Source organism: Fragaria vesca, unplaced genomic scaffold (assembly GCF_000184155.1).
Source record: "Fragaria vesca subsp. vesca unplaced genomic scaffold, FraVesHawaii_1.0 scf0513155, whole genome shotgun sequence".
Classification (NCBI taxonomy): Eukaryota; Viridiplantae; Streptophyta; class Magnoliopsida; order Rosales; family Rosaceae; genus Fragaria; species Fragaria vesca.
This window is the reverse complement of record NW_004443447.1, coordinates 1182814-1198332: the sequence shown is the minus strand read 5'-3', so window position 1 is coordinate 1198332 and position 15519 is coordinate 1182814. Positions and strand designations below refer to the sequence as shown.

General features: G+C 47.3%; 1 pseudogene; it reads right to left on the bottom strand.

Annotated features, from left to right (window-relative positions):
* Nucleotides 1-3628: 3628 nt before the first annotated feature.
* LOC101290721 overlaps nt 3629-15519 on the bottom strand; it is a 22690-nt pseudogene continuing 10799 nt past the window's right edge.

Below are 15519 nucleotides of genomic sequence, written 5' to 3'. Positions count from 1 at the left end.
AGATGAAAGATCTTGGGAAGACTCGATTTTGCTTAGGACTTGACCTAGAGCACCGAGCCTGTGGAATTCTCATCCACCAGTCCGCATATATCCAAAAGATGCTTAAGCGATTTAATATGGACAAGATTCACCCTGTTAGCACTCCCATGATTGGTCGAAGTCTGGATATAACTAAAGATCCATTCCGTCTGAAAGGGGACAACGAAAAGGTCTTGGGCGCAGAGGTTCCAAACCTTAGTGCAATAGACGTATTATTGTACTTAGCTTAATGCACTCGACCAGACATTGCCTTCTCAGTCAACTTGTTAGCTAGATTTAGCTTAGCGCCAACCCAACGTCATTAGACCGAAGTCAAGAACATCTTTCGATATCTTAAGGGCACCATTGACTTGGCACTGTTTTTTCCTTACATTGATTCAAGAAGGACAGAAGATGGTCCTATGGCCCATGGAAGTCACGACACCGATCCACCAAAGGACCAAACCGCCGCCATGAACGTCGTCGGTACGACTGCTAGACACTGGTCTGACGCCGTGTACGCCACCACCGCCTTGTCCTATGCCGAGACACCCAACAATACGTTGGTGGGTTTCGCCGACGCCAGATATTTATCTGATCCTCATAAAGGACGTTCTCAAACTGGTTATGTGTTCACTGTTGGGAATATGGCGATATCTTGGAGGTCTACAAAGCAGACTCTAGTGGTGACATCTCCAAATCATGAGAGATTATTGTTTTGCATGAAGCTGTTCGGGAATGTGTTTAGTTGAGATCGATCATTAAACACATTAGAGGGACTAGTGGATTAAATTCTACAACTGATAGACCTACATGCATTTATGAGAATAATGCAGCTTGTATTGAGCAAATGAAGTTAGGTTACATCAAGGGTGATAATACAAAGAACATTTCACCTAAATTCTTCTACAACCAACAACACCAGGTGTTTCTTAACATTCAAGTGAACCAAGTTAGTTCCGAAGGAAATGCGGCAGACTTATTTACTAAGTCCTTGCCTAAGTCTACTTTTGAAAAATATGTGAAAAGTATAGGCATGCGTCGGCTATCAAGTCTCTCAGAATAATGTCCACATCAGGGGGAGTATCATCTCAATGAAGTAGATAGGTGCGTTGTATTTTTTCCCTCCTACGATCAAGGTTCAGTTTTTCTCCCACAGGGTTTTTGTGACTTAACGAGTTTTTTGACAAGGTAACATATCAACACGATCGGCATAGCAGCGTGCGGCACAAGGGGGTCTAGGATATTCTACATCCTTCTAGATATTCCTTATGTGTGTCTTGGCCTTATGACAACAGGATATGTAGTTTGACTAGATCTATGTATTCTTTATCATTACCATATTGGTATATTGTAATTCCCTATATAAAGGGCTCCAATCAATAAATAAGATATTCATCTTTCACGATTCTCTATTCTCAAATCTCTCTCACTAAATCAGCTCTGTAAAAATCTCAGAAAATTTGTTGATGTTGTGATTGGTAGGTGTTGAAAAATTTGGGTCGATAGATATTAATAACGCCACCAGATTTTGTCACCTACAAAATCACATAAATACTCAAAATTATTAACAAATAATAATACTTATAATGATGCCAAAATAACAATAAAATAAGAAAAATATAAATATTTATCTTTGATTATGAAGCCTGCGTCAAACACTTGTTCAGGAAAATGTTTAAGGTTGAGGCGTGTAAACACTGCTCTTAAGAATAGATTTCGCCCCTCAGAGACAATGTCTCGGTGTAATAGGTTTATGGCACCTACTCTCTAGGGTACAACAACCGTTGATCCTTGTAAGCGTACACTTGCAATACTTGTATCCTAGAACCGCATGATAACTTCCTTTGACACTTGAAAGATGAATAAGAAAGCATATGACAAAGTAGAATGAGAGGACCAATGAGGAGAATGTTTTGGTGATAATGTACAACTATTATCTATATCATGGTCATGAAGATAGGGATATATATAGCTCAACAAAGAAGATTAGTTACAAGTCATGATAATGAGCATCAATAATCATAACTTTGGTCTTTGTAACGGACAAGAAAGAGTTAATATGTGTTACAATTGTAACAGATGTACTTATGAAAAGAGAGTTACTTTGGAAATCAAAGCACCAATTAATTGATTACAATTAAACTCAATAAATAATTTTTGTATTTTGAAATATCACATCAAAAATTCCAATAGTAGGTTCATCGTTATGTCAACAGTTATTATGTGATATTATGTCACATCCCGACCCTTAAATTTTTACCTTATTTACTAGCTTGGTTATAATAAGAATTTTACCGTCTCCGTCATTGAGGTAATAGTTTAATCGGTCCCTAGAGGTGTTTTGAGGGACGATTAATTTCGGGGAGTTATTCGTGGGAGAAAATATGACAACGGTAAAAATGGTAAATATTAGCTAGTAAAAGGTAATTTTTATTCCGGTATTATTTTTCGGGGTGTTTTATTTCTGGATTTGGGTGGTATAAAAAGGTTGGACCGGGCCAAGGGGTGGTCAAAGCCCAGCCCTTTTCCTCTCTCTCTCCCTCCCGGTTTTCCCGCACCCGAGCCTCTCTCTCCTCGCCGGTTTTCTTCTTGGCTGCCCGCCGCCGTCCGGCCACCAACCGCCGCTGCACCGGTCCCGTTCGGTCGGCCATCAACCCAGCCACCTATGGTCCTCTGGAACATCTTCCTGCACTTCACCATCCACTAAAGGTGAATGGCTCTCACAAGAAATGGATTTAGCAAGTAAGCAAAAATTGAAAATGGTGCAAGAGAAGTTCATGATCTACAATTACTGCACAGACACAAAGAGGTTTCCCCAAGGTTTTCCTAAAGAATGCAGTAGAGTATCTGAGGAAATCAGAAAAATGAATTTCCTTATGCTATAACGCTCTGAATTTCTATTATATGTATTATAGCTAGTATATAAAAGAGAAGTAGTATCTCTCTTGTTCTTACATTTAGATCAAGTAGGGGTGTCATGGAATCATGGTAGACTGCATGTTGTGTCGACAAGTTTCTCATGTAACATAGTCTTTTTGTCGTTTCGTGCTGTATTTTCCCGATATAAGAGCAAGTCCAACAGATTCCTTAAATTCTTTGATTTTCTCTATTTTGAGGAATATGGGGTCATTTTCCACTCCAACAACTTCCCTATCTCATTCCCTAAAATAGGAAAAGAGATGAAAGAGAAGGTTTGTTCCCTATATTTACAGATTCCCTAAAAATATTTTGGAAAAGAAGAATTGAATGTTGCACATTCTTCAAGGCTCAAAGATAAGAAAGAAAACATAATTTATTCTAAAAAATAAAATTTTATATTTTTATACTTATTATTATATTGTAATAAATGAGGATTGTTGTTGTAATAAATATTTGAATATTTAAAATAGGGAAACTGTTGGATTTCGTATACAAATTTTTTAAAGATTTTGAGTTTTGCTTCTCTATTATGTAGAAAATATAAGAAAGCTGTTGGACTTGCTCTAATGAATTTCTTGTAATATTTCTATTGATTGGATCACTTTTGAAACAGAACAGTTATTAATAAATTGAACGATTACAGTAACAAATGAAAGAATTGGTGTATGTATTGACAAGTTCAAACTCTCTAGGAAGTGCTGCATTCCACAGGGAGGCCCTGAGGGAAACGCTTGACATCTGCACAGTAATTGTAGATCATGTAGTTCTTCTGCACCCATTTCATCCTTTCTTGACTTGTATTGTCCAATTCTTGTGAAAGCCAATCGCCATTAGCACTAGTTGAACTGCAAGAAGATGCTCTAGAAGACCAAATGCAAGCTTCAGCGTTAAAATTCCTATAAGAGGCAGTGAAAGGAGCTGCACTCCAGTCTGTCTTCACAAGTCCACCTCTTGTTGCCCAATCGTCGGCGTTCCAGAGACTCGAGTGTATTCTCATCGCTTGGCCCGTCAAGAATGGAACACCGTTCGACTCTTGATTCTTGTACTCTCTAATCGGAGTGCCATCAACAGAAAAACTGAAACACGTAACAGCTAGTAATTAGTCAATGAATAATAGAGAAAGATGTCACTTCAGCTAGTGTGATATAACTCGGACTAGTGGCATGGGGTGCTTACACAATGCGCTGTGGATTCCAGAGAATGGAATAGGTGTGGAAATCAGCAGTTGGGTCGAACCAGAGGTAGAATTGCTACTCTCTGTTTCCTTTGCCTTGGCAGAAGATATTGGTATGAAGAATGTAAGGGTCGCCACTCAGGTTACCCAAGAATTCAAAGTCTATCTCATCCCATGTAGACCCTGATTTGGTCAAGCGTCTCAGCAAGGGTAGAGTCGGAACTCCGGTGACTCAAAAGTAAAAAACAAGGTTGCGGGGTGTGCTACCTCGCGGACGAGGAAAGAGTGCGCTGCGCTGGACTTCTAATGAAGCGAAAAGGGTCTCCGGTGCCACCTCGCGGACGAGGAATTACGAGCAAAACCTCTAGTCACCTGTGAATCGATACTCACTATTAGAGCGAGCAGAGCAACAATTAGGAAGAAAGGGCGAGTCCAAACGGGCTCTGAGAACCAAGGTGAGATGCACTTAAAACTTTTAGGGTTTCGAGGATGCTCGAAGATTTGTTTGTAGTTTTGTATGATTTGATTATGTGTAGAGACCAGATCCTCAAACTCCCTTATATAGCGACCCGCAAGCTGTTGGCAGAGACATAACCACAAACCCATTCGGACTCAGCAATTAGAATTCCACAAGGATACGACCAGCTCGCGAACCGCGCTATCCATGCGACATGTGTCCAGAACAGACTCCGCCTAGGTCTCTCTCACCGCCCCGCGTTATCTTACTGTAGCGTTGTACGCGAACTCGAACACTAAGCGATCTTATCCCGCTAGGTGCTATAATCCCTATCCGACTCTACCTCGCCATGTACTGCAGAATCCTACGCGAACTGAAACAAGGATCCCGCGAGGTATCGAAGTCCTGGTCAAATCCTTACCTCGCGCGCCTCCGAAGCTCGCCACCCTTCATGGGCTTTACAATAAAAAAGGGCCACAGGTATTGGCCCAAATGTTATCCAAAACTTATTCCGAGTCGTGGACCAAAATATCCACTGGGCTCAAACATTGCCCCTATGCCTTGAGCTTAACCCATTTCGCAACGGATAAGCGAAGAGGCCCTAATGAGTTCGTTACGGGAATTCGAAATTCAAAAGGCGTTGCCGTTTCGGCGTCGTCGCCTCCTTTCATCATTACGACTGTTTGAAATTTTGAAACACACTGACATTTCAGACGTCATCGCGTCTCCTTACTACGGCTATTGATTGAAAAGACGTTACGGTCCGTCCTCTTTATAAACATTGACGTGGGTCACCACATTTCCCCATCGCTTTCCAACCAGTCCCTCTCCTTCCTTCTGCAACCCTCACTGCCATACTTACTCAACCCAGAAACAATGGCTCCCAAACCAACTGTTAGAGACCCAAACCTTAACCTCCCAGCGGCGAGTTCTTGGTCGACCAACCTTGCCCGCCGTTTCACCAACCCTCCTCAAGGGACACCTATTTACTTCCTTGAAACAGGGGAAGCCCTGCTCGGCCCGACTCCTTCGCAACATCTGTCAGCCGCTGATCTGAACCACTATGCCGACTTTGTGCGCCGGCCAATCCTTGCCCAGCGTCGCGAACCGGGAAACTTCGCCTCCTGGTTTCATCAAGCCTGCTCTCATATAAACATTCAGGTCGGGGAATGGCCCAACGCCACCGCGGAGGACCGGGCATGGTATGCGGCTCGCCTCTAGATCGATCAAGCGATCTGGGAAGCAACCGGCATCAACGAAGCTATTGCCTTGAGTTTCTCGCTACCTCCCCATGCCGATCGAGCACCCATCGCTGCCGCGGCCTGCTTATGGAACAGTGCCACCAACACCTTTGACTTCCCCTGCGGGCAGATGAGTGTCTCCCTGCTGGACATCCTCACCATCACAGGACTGCCGATTCATGCAAAGCCATACGCACCAGGTGACTTTGCGTCGACCGAGTTCACACATTCCTGCAACCTAGGGGCTCGCCGTTCCCTGAAAGGCTCGTATGCAGTGTGGAGGAAATTCTACATCGGTCATGTAGAACAGCACGAAGGAGGTATCGCTTTCCTTGAATATTGGCTTGATAAATTCATATTCTGTGGCAGCGCTCACAAGCCTACACAGAAATGGACAAAGCTAGCCGAGGCACTCTACAACGGGATCGAAGTAGGGCTAGGGCAGCCCGTTCTGGGTGCGCTCTACCGGACCCTTCACATGCTGTCCCTAAAGCCCTTCCATCTCTCTGCTGGTCCTCTATGGGTTCTGGACTTATGGACGCAGATGTATTTCCCGCTCTTCCGGCGAGCCCGAGGACCAACTGCTCGGTTTCACCGTGTGCAGGAACGCTGTGAACCGGACTCCTCTGTCTTTTTTCGCCAGCCTCTCCATCCTGTACAACCAACTCGAACCGCCTCCCACCACAGATATGATGGTTCACCGGCGCCACCCTGAAGTCTTATCAACGGGCTTCTTCCCTTGCTCTGATTCGGACTCTGACGCCAAGACCATCTTTATGAGAGCAACCTCATGCTGCGACCTTCAGCTCGCCAAAGATGAACAAGGCTTCGAGCTATATACCCCCAACCACTTCGCCAGGCAGCTTGACTTCTTTCAAGGGGTCCCTTATCCACTCTTCCATTCAGTGAACAAGTATACCTCCTGGTAGAAGATTGGCGAGACCGACCGGGTCGCTCCGCTGCAGAACAATTTTCCTCTCACTCCCGACTTGCTCAAGATTGAGCCTTCCTGGTGGCGATCTCTTTCAAACAACCATTGGGGGTTCCCAGATGACACTGTCTTTGCTGCCATCTTTTACCCTCTGTACGACACCCTGGGCGAATCAGATCGCGTCATCTTTGATGCCCAGCGCGACCGTGCAGAGGGCAACTAAAGGGCTGCGACAGGGCCTAGGCCTGCGCTCCCGCCAGTTCCTGCTGCTCGCCGCTCGACCGGAATCGTCATTCGAGAACGCGATCCTGCACCCGAGGTAAGCCACTAACTATGTGAATTCCATACCGCCTTCACCACTTCAACAAAGTACTTCCTCCTAACTCTCTTGTCTACCTTTACAAGCTGCACCCCGCCGGAGATTTGTCAGGAGACCCGAGGCACCTGCTCAAGAGGAGCTCGCGGCGGAACATGATGGTGAGACTGTTCCCATCGTTCCTCAGCAAACAAGCGGCGAAAGCTCGCGAAAGCGCCCCGCCGAGGACGAAGAGGAACTGCTAGAGGATGAACGATATCGGCAAAAGTATGCTTTGGTAAGCAACCTTTCTTCGAACCAAACTCATTAAAGCCAACAACGATTTACTAACTTTGCATTCGACAGGTTCGCCGCCGTATTCGACCTCGCCTTGCCGTCATCGAAGGAGAAACAAGGACAGTTGAAGTCCCAATCCCGAAACCAGTTGTCGAGGAGCAACCGTGGTCATCGAGGAAGTCAACGTGCGACCCCCTTCACCAACTGGCGCTCCGGGCGAAACTGGTCGTCCTCCGGAGTCTACCTCGGTTCCTGTTCAGGACGAGGGTCTCGACCAAACAACACTGCTTTCCGACTTCACTGCCCCCTCGGTGATTCCGCCAGAGGACTTTCAACCGGTGCTTGAGCCTTCTCCTTTGCAACCAGACTCAGCGGCCCAGACCATTGAAGAACCAACAGTCCCAATGCGATCTGAGGTTCCGCCGCCCGTTCCAGAGACCGAGCCAGTTGCAGAGGTCGAACCAACCACTCCGGCCCCAATGAGAACATCTGATGAGGCGGCTTCTTCTTTGGCTACCCGGACCACTCGTCTTCGGGCCCGCGTCACCCCGCCTGTTGATCCAGAGCCCTTTCGCTCAGTCCGGGGTTTCTTTCACGGGCTACTGCGCCAAGGTTCCCACATGAATGTATTTGACTTGGTGAGGCGTGCCCGCGAGGCCCATGGAGCTCTGATTTGCCACCTCGCCGACAGTACCCCAGCTTTAGACCATGCATTGGAACTCATTGACGCTGTCGAGCTACAGGCCCGCCGAGTTCAGGATGCTGGTGCCCAGTCGGCTGCTCAGGAGAGAGTCCGCCAGGCCTTAGACAATCAGATGCCAGTCCTTTTGGCCAAGCTTAAAGACATTGATGTTTCTGAGGCGTCTTCAGAGAATCTGTGCGCTGTTTATGCGCGGCAAGTGGAGGCCTTGGAGGCTCAGATAGCGGAGCTGCAAGCTCAACTTGCTCAAGCTCGCCAAAACCTTACGCAAGCTAAAGCCGCAGAGGCTCACGTGCAGGCTGCGGAGGAGACCTAGGAAGCTTTGGACTCGGCTACTGCTGCTGCGGACGAAGCCCAAGCCCAGGCGGATGTTGAAGAGTTGGCCTTAGAAGGCCTTTTCCTAGATTTGTATAGGGCTTCTAGGCGGGTTTAGACCCAGTCTATGTTTTACGTTGCCCCTTATGTATGAACCCTTATGATCATTAATAATATTAGACTATTTATTGTAGTTAATTCCTTCCCACGCTTGTCGAGCCTTTCTTGTTCCCAAGATAGCTAATGTGGTCCAGAACGAATCTTCCAATGAGATCACTCGAGTAATCTACGCAACTGTTTGCTTGGAAAGCGAGAAGTTACTATAGATTCACGCGCCCGTCTTTATCTCCAAGGCTCATATCTCAAGGTAGATTGCTGCATGTGAGACACTTGTCAGGGAAAAACCAACCCCTCTTGCCTATAAGAAGAACCGCTTGGCTGGGCTGAAGTATCAGTTAAGTCTTTGCCCCTTTGCCATGGATTCTTATTCCCTTCTGTTTATCCTCTTGTCCTTGCTTAAAGCAAAGCCCCCAATTCTCAACTTCACTCTTTGTTCCTTTTGAGTCTGAAAATCTACTCTCAGGCCGGGAGTGAGTCTGAAAATCTACTCTCAGGCCAAGCCTTTATTTGGACAAACAAATGGTCTGGGTACCTTTTGCCTTGCACCAGCTGTTCTGTCCAAACGTGAGGTTTTCGAGGCTTTGCACCCGCTTGTGCTTCAGGCCCTGGCCAGTGCCCTTGAAGCACCTTCGAGGCATGACTGGTAGCATGTGGGACCCAGGTCCAGTGGACCTCTAGCTTCTCAACAATTTATCTTAGGTCCGGCCCGGTGTTCAGGCTCGCGCTGGTCTGAGGAAGCGGGACGTTCGCTAGCCTCAACCGAAGAACGGGGCGGCGGCCTCTTCTTCAATCCTGCAAGATATGCGGGTTGAGGTTTCCAATATCTTTAGACCTATGCTTTTGAATGTAAACATAGTCAAATTTCATCCTTTCTGTCAATGTAGTTGCTTCGGCCGCAAAGCCACGTATGAAACCTGTATTAGAAACGCCAAAAAGGGCAAAATAAATAAATTTATTTTTTAGGGCATCTGGAATAGGCCCCAATCTTGTACTTGTCTTTGTGTTTAGACTTTGCACGTTTACAGAAAATAATAACTAAATAAATGGAGTTATCTTATTTTTTTAGGGCCTCTGGAATAGGCCCAAATCTAGCACTGGCCTTATTAGGCTGGTACGTTACAATTGTTTGCTTCAATCTTCTATCCCGGGTTGCCCCCTAGTGCTAGGCGGCGAAGCAAGAACGTGATGGCGCGTAGCACTATTGACCGTGGTTGCGGGTTCTAGAGGAGGGGAGGATCCTCACGCTCCCAAACTCCAGCAATGTGTCGTTTGAGGAAACGGCAATTAATAGGATTGCGATGAATGGTGCCGTTCAAGTTGCGCAGGTGGTATGCCCCCTTGGGGAGTATACGATGAATAATGAAGGGTCCTTCCCATCGAGCGGACCACTTGCCCCGGCCCTCGGTTTTTTCCCCAAGTGGGAGTACTGCGCGCCACACTTTTTGGCCCTCGGCATAGCTCCGTCCTCGCGTGACTTTATCATACGACCGCGCGATGCACTGTTTTTCGAGGATGAGATTGTTGAAAGCGGTGACGCGGTGTTCATCTAGATCTTCAAGTTCTTGCCACATAGCCTGGACGTAATCCTCGCCAAGTAGTTGGTGTTGTTCCTGAACGCGGAACGAAGCTATATTGATCTCGAGGGGGAGGACGGCATCATGACCATATATAAGAGCATATGGGGTAGTGTCCGTCGGGCCGCACTTTGAAGTGCGGTAAGCCCATAAGGTGTTGTAAAGTTCCTCATGCCAGACACGAGGGTTCAACTCCAGCATCTTTCGGAGAATGCCAGGGATGACCTTATTACTGGCCTTAGTCTGGCCGTTGGACTGTGCATAATATGGCATGGAGTGTAGGAGCTTGATGCCATAAGTATTTAACAACTGAATCAGCCATGAAAGCTGCCCCCCTGTCCGTAACGATGCACTCCGGAATACCAAAGCGGGAAATGATATTGCGGAAAATGAAGTTGCGGACTGAGTTGGCGGAGGCAACCTTGAGTGGTTCGGCCTCGACCCATTTGGTAAAGAAATCGATGGCGACGATAATGAACTTATGCTGCACAGAAGAATGTGGATGAATAATGCTAACGAAATCTATCGCCCATCCGCGACCCGGCCAAGGTTTAATGATAGGCTGCAACGGAATGTTGGGGATGTGTTGCACTGGTCCGTGAGCCTGGCAGTCTTGGCAACCTTTGGCAAAGACAATGCATTTTAAAATGGTCGGCCAGTAGTACCCATGGCGGCGAATTAACCAACGCATTTTTGGCCCTGCCTGGAGCAAACCACAAACCCCACAATGTACTTCGCGCATGAGACGCTTAGCGTCATTCCCATACACGCAGTGGAAGTCATTTCTGTCCTCCCCACGCCGACGGAGTTCACCATTGCGTAAAACAAAGTTTAGGGCAAGGAAATGTATCTGCCTAGAGTGAGCGGCGTCATTGGGATTCTGGAGGTAGGTGATAAATGGTAGCTGCCAATCTTCGTCAATAGGGTCTAAGGCCGCGACCTCGGGGGTGTCAGCCTGAAATTACCCCCGAGCGATGAAAGAGGGAAGGATGCGGCGCTTGACTTTGAGCAAACGTTCGCGCACTCCATCGCACAGGTTGAGGCCGGACGCTACTTGGGCGAGCTCGTTGGCGGCGAAGTTGAACTCGCGTGGTATGTGTTCGATGTAGACGTCGTCGAATTGATCCAACACTTCGAATGCCTTGCGCAGGTACAGTTCAATGGACGAGCTTAAGCACTTGAACTTCTCCACCAGCTGGTTGACGACCAACAAGGAATCGCCAAAGACCTGAACTTCGCAGACTCCTAAGTCCAACAAAATTTCCAGTCCGATGATGAGCGCCTCGTATTCGGCCTGGTTGTTGGTGCATTTGAAATCGAGCTGGAACGAGTAGGAGAAGCGATCTCCGGCGGGATTTTCTATGGCTATCCCGGCTCCAGCTGCGGTATCAGTCCGTGATCCATCAAAGTAAAGGGTCCACGAAGCGAGTGCTACAGCCGCGAATTCCAACTCGCGAAACGCCGTGAGCTCTGAAGGTGGGTGATGAGCGTGAAAGTCTGCTATTGCCTGTCCTTTTACTGCCTTTTGCGGAACATATTGCAACGAGAATTCGGACATGGCTAATATCTACTTGCCGATGCGTCCCCGTAAGATAAGGCGAGAGAGCATGTATTTAACCAGGTCGGATTTAGCGATTACAACCGTGGTAAAGGCAAGCATGTAATGGCGCAGCTTGCAGCCTGAAAATATAGAGCAAGACACAACTTCTCCATAGGTGAGTATCGTGTCTCGTAGGCAGTTCACACCATGCTGAGGTAATAAACAGCATGTTCCACCCCATTTTCATCGTCTTGTGCCAAGAGTCCGCCGATGGACAAGTCGGCAGCAGCGATATAGAGTTTAAACGGGGTGCCTGCGCGAGGGGGAATCAAGACTGGTGGGTTCGTAAGGTAGTCCTTGATTCGATCGAAGGCCTGTTGATGTTGTGGTTCCCAGACGAACTCATTTGCCCCCTAGAGCTTGAGGAGGGGTGAAAAATGTTGGACATTCCCTGCCGCGTTGGATATGAAACTGCGGAGAAAGTTGAACTGTTGAAGCTCCTTCTTGGTGGTGGCGGGTGAGGCGGTGATTACAGTCTGCGCCTTGTCCTTTGGGATTTCGATGCCCCTTTGATGGACGAGAAAACCTAGGAAGTCGCCGGCCTCCGCGAAGAATACACACTTTGCAAGGTTCATTTTCAGATTGCGCAAGCGCATCCGTGTAAACACCTGTCGTAGGTCTTCAACATGGGTTGCGCGCGTCCTGGTTTTAACTACCACGTCATTGATATAGACTTCAATCAGCTTCCCCATGATGTCATGAAAGATGAGGTTCATGGCGCGCTGGTATGTTGCCCCCGTATTTTTAAGTCTGAAAGGCATGACAACATACTCGAACGCGCCGGCAAATCCGGGACAGTAGAAAGCCGTCTTGTGTCGATCTTCTTCCGCGACGGGGATCTGGTGGTATCCGGCTGTTCCGTCCATGAAGAACAACACTTCATGCCCTGCGGCTGCGTCAATGAGGAGGCCAGCTACAAGCATGGGGTATATATCCTTGGGCGTTGAGTTGTTGAGGTCACGGTAATCAACACAGACGCGCATCTTGTCATTTTTCTTGCGAATGAGGACAACATTGGATAGCCACTTGTTATACTTTGACACGCGAATGATACCCGATCGGTGCATGTTTTTGATCTCTTCTTTGACTACGATCTGAGTCTCAGTTCGCATGAATCGGCCGTCTTGCCTCACTGGACATCAGTCTGGATAAGTTGGCAACCGGTGACAGATCAAATCCGGGGACAAGCCAGGAGTATCCTCGTACTTGTCGGCGAAGCAATCCCTGTACTCGCGTAATAGGGCAAGAAGGTCTTCCTTTTCGTCCTCCGCCAGCTTAGCACTGATGGAAATAAGTAAGGGCTTTTCTGGAGTCCCTACGTCAACTTGTGAAATGGGGTCGCGAACTTGAGTTGGTGTATCGTCCAAGGCAGCGGGAGCTAACTGAATAACTTCCTCCTTGGTATCGGTATAATCCACTACTTCATCAACATATTCCATAGTCGCGACCTTGTCGTAGGCTTCGCGTTGTGCCCAGTACGAAAGGAGTCTTTCGCACAAAAACTAGCCAGCCTCGCGTGCCTCCTCTGAGAATGCACTATCCATCAGAACGGGGTGTGGAATCGGCGATGGTGTGAGGACGTTGCAAATCGTCCTTCGCCTTGCACTATCCTCCTCGAGATGTTCTATCCTCCTTTCTAGCTCTTGTCGGGTCCTAGGACTCATAGGCTGGTAATTTCCAACGGGGGACGGTCCATCGTCCCTCATGACTACTTTGCCCTTATCTTTGCAAGAGGGGCGATTTGGTTCGAGCTTAGTGACCAACTGCCAAGCTGGGTCGTCTGCTTTCCCCCTCGGGTTATTCGGGACAGTATAGTTATTCGCTGGCTGTTTGCGGTTTCGGCCTGGCGGTTCACGTAAACCTGCATTTGGCGACAAGTCTAATGTTATTCTTCGTTGGCCGACACGAGGCCAAGTGATGTCAGCCGTTGCGATCATGAAATCGCCCTTATTCTCAAAGCGAATGTACCCGAGGTCAAGCCAATCTTGAACCTGGTCCTTGAGTTGCTGACATTCGCAGGTTCTGTGCCCTCAGCTATTATGGAACTTGCAGTGTATGCGCCCTTCCTTGTACTTTATGTAAGGTAAGGAATTGGCCACTATGACAAGCCCGTCATCTATGAGCAAGGTTGATGTTGTAGGTATATTGGCGACGCGGCCGGTGGGCATCGTTGTCACCTTCCTCGCAGCCCCTTTTAGGTGCCCGGCTCGATCTTCATCCTCGGCTTAATCGGCCCAGTTTACCTCGACCATGCCAACTAAAGGCGGGAAAGGGTCTATATCGACCAACGAAGCTGTACTACCCTGTGTCTTCATCTTTAGTTTGCCAGAGTTCAGCCATGTCTGCAACTGATCTCGCAGCTTAACACAATCTTTGATGTCATGATTGTAGACATTGTGGAAGGCACAGTACTTCTTGTCTTTCAACTCTTCCTTGGGCGGGATCTTATGATCCAAACGCACGTATCTTGCCTCAATCAAATCATGGGCGTTCTTAGCATCATAGGTGTACGACTCGTACTCTGGCTTGGTCCATGCAAAGGACTGGATGGTGATTGGCTCACGCGTTATTTTCAGGTTTTTCAACTTATGAACTAACGGCTTGCCAGTTAATTCTACTGCGCCAATATCCTCCAGGTCCTGATCCGTATGAGCTTCCTCGGATCTTTGATAGTATGGATCGTAAGTAGGGGCCTGTAGATTTAGTGCCCCCACTGTCCGATTTTTCCCTGGCATGTAGGTTCCTTTGGAGGCATTCGCTTTGTCGTCCAACTCGTTTAGGATCAGCTCGTAGCTGCCGACCTTGTTAATCAGGTCACCCATGGAAGTAAAGCGCTCTCCGTGGTGCTTCAACCGCTGGCGGTGCTCCAGGCCTCTAATAGCCAACTTAATGGCTTCCTGCTCAGGTAGCAGGTAATCACACTTGGCTTGCTGGATCTTGAAACGTTGGAGGAAAGAAACTCCAGACTCCATGCTTTGCTGGCTCATCTATGTGAGGGAGTCGAGGCCGACTTCAGGCTCAATCGTGCCGTAGGTCTCTCGGAAAAGTCTTTCCATAGTGGCCCAGTCTGCTATTGACCCAGGCTTCAATCTGGAGTACCAAGTGAAAGCAGCTCCGTACAGAGAAGTCCCAAAAAACTTGAGCTTGAGCAAATTATCATTCCCGTATTGGCCGTATTGGACCTTGAAACGGGCCATATGTGTTGCTGCATCTTCCTTTGACACGACCCACCCCGAATTTCACCCTGAAACCCAAAGTAAGTCGTGCGGGGACCACCTCCAAGGAAAATTTACTGAAAAGATTAAGAAAATCTCCCTTGCAGATGGACAACCCTAACTCGAAAATTTCATATTACACTCTTAATTTAACACTTCTGAACATCACATAATATACAAAAATTCTAAAGTATTCACAGCTACTAAACACAAGCGGAAGCAAGAAAACACGAGTAGGTTGAACAGGTAACCTACTGGCGAAAACTGGCAGAAATGCGGGTGACTATGCCTCGTCTCCTACTAGATCCAACCCGAACTTTGCAGACTGGGCAATTTAAAACGAAGGGCCCAGGGGAAAACATTTAATAACGTTAGAGTGAGTGGACAAAAATAAAATAATAAATAAAATATTTATGTTTCCCCAAATTAATTTCTAAGGAAAAATCGAATGCATGCCGCAAGCGATAAAACTTTTATCCCATAAAATATCGAGCCTCTCAGACTCTATAATATATGTATGTATTTACACTCGTCCATACTCCCTATATAAATTCATGGGTCTATATAGGGCTACTACGCTCGCGTCCAACGCTCACGTCACGCCTTAATGCGGTGCTACACTACGCCATCAAGGTGGACAGACGGGTGTATAAATATGTG